Source organism: Colobus angolensis, unplaced genomic scaffold, assembly GCF_000951035.1.
Source record: "Colobus angolensis palliatus isolate OR3802 unplaced genomic scaffold, Cang.pa_1.0 Scaffold175, whole genome shotgun sequence".
Classification (NCBI taxonomy): domain Eukaryota; kingdom Metazoa; phylum Chordata; class Mammalia; order Primates; family Cercopithecidae; genus Colobus; species Colobus angolensis.
In genome coordinates, this window is record NW_012114877.1 from 6,472,755 (window position 1) to 6,473,333 (window position 579).

The following is a 579-nucleotide window of genomic DNA, read 5'->3' on the forward strand; positions in this document are numbered from 1 at the left end:
CTCCTTCCCCGGGGTTCAAGCAATTCTCCTGCCTCAGCCTCTCAAGTAGCTGGGACTACAGGCATGCACCACCATGCCCCGCTAATTTTGTATTTTTGCTCGAGATGGAGTTTTGCCATGCTGGCCAGGCTGGTCTCGAACGCCTGACCTCAGGTGATCCGCTTGCCTCAGCCTGCAAAAGTGCTGGGATTACAGGCTTGAGCCGCCAAGCCTGGCCAGAAAAATTTTAAAAAGTAGGCCAGGCGCGGAGGCTCACACCTGTAATCCCAAGACTTTGGGAGGCCGAGGAGGGAGGATCGCTTGAGCCCAGGAATGGGAGCCCCCCCATCTCTATTTAAAAACATAAATAAAATAAAAACAAGGTGCAAAGACTCATGTTACTCATGCTTGCATTTTAATTGAGAATATAAGTAGTCTTGGCCGGGCGTGGTGGCTTACGCCTGTAATCCCAACACTTTGGGAGGCCGAGGTGGGCGGATCACGAGGTCATCTTGGCTAACACGGTGAAACCCCGTCTCTACTAAAAATACAAAAAATTAGCTGGGTGTGGTGGCGGGCACCTGTAGTCCCAGCTACTTG